The following is a 425-nucleotide window of genomic DNA, read 5'->3' on the forward strand; positions in this document are numbered from 1 at the left end:
ACGCGCCCGGAGACGGCCCACCGCCGCGGCGGGGAGAGAGAGACGCGAACGCGCGCCGCGTCGCGGAGGGGGACGGACGCCGCGGGGACCGTTCCCCGGCCCCGGCGGTCGCTGCGCATGCGCGCGGCAGCACGGCACGGTACCGCCGCGGTACCCACCCGCAGACAGCCGCCCGCGCGGGACCGCCGGGGGCGGGGGAGGCCCGCGCCTCCCCCACCGACAACGCGCTTCGCCTCTCTCCCCACCGCCGGCCGCCCAGGGTCCCCGCCACGGGACCCCGGCGCGGTCCGCGCGGCGGGACGAGCTCCGCCCAGCGGGCGCTCCGGGAGCGGGGAGCATCGGAGCGCTCCCCGAGTCTCCATTTAGGGGGACGAAGGCCTTCGCGCGCGCGCCACCGGGACACCGCGGTCCCGGGCCGCGGCACG

This window comes from Nesoenas mayeri (assembly GCF_963082525.1).
Source record: "Nesoenas mayeri genome assembly, contig: SCAFFOLD_35, whole genome shotgun sequence".
Classification (NCBI taxonomy): domain Eukaryota; kingdom Metazoa; phylum Chordata; class Aves; order Columbiformes; family Columbidae; genus Nesoenas; species Nesoenas mayeri.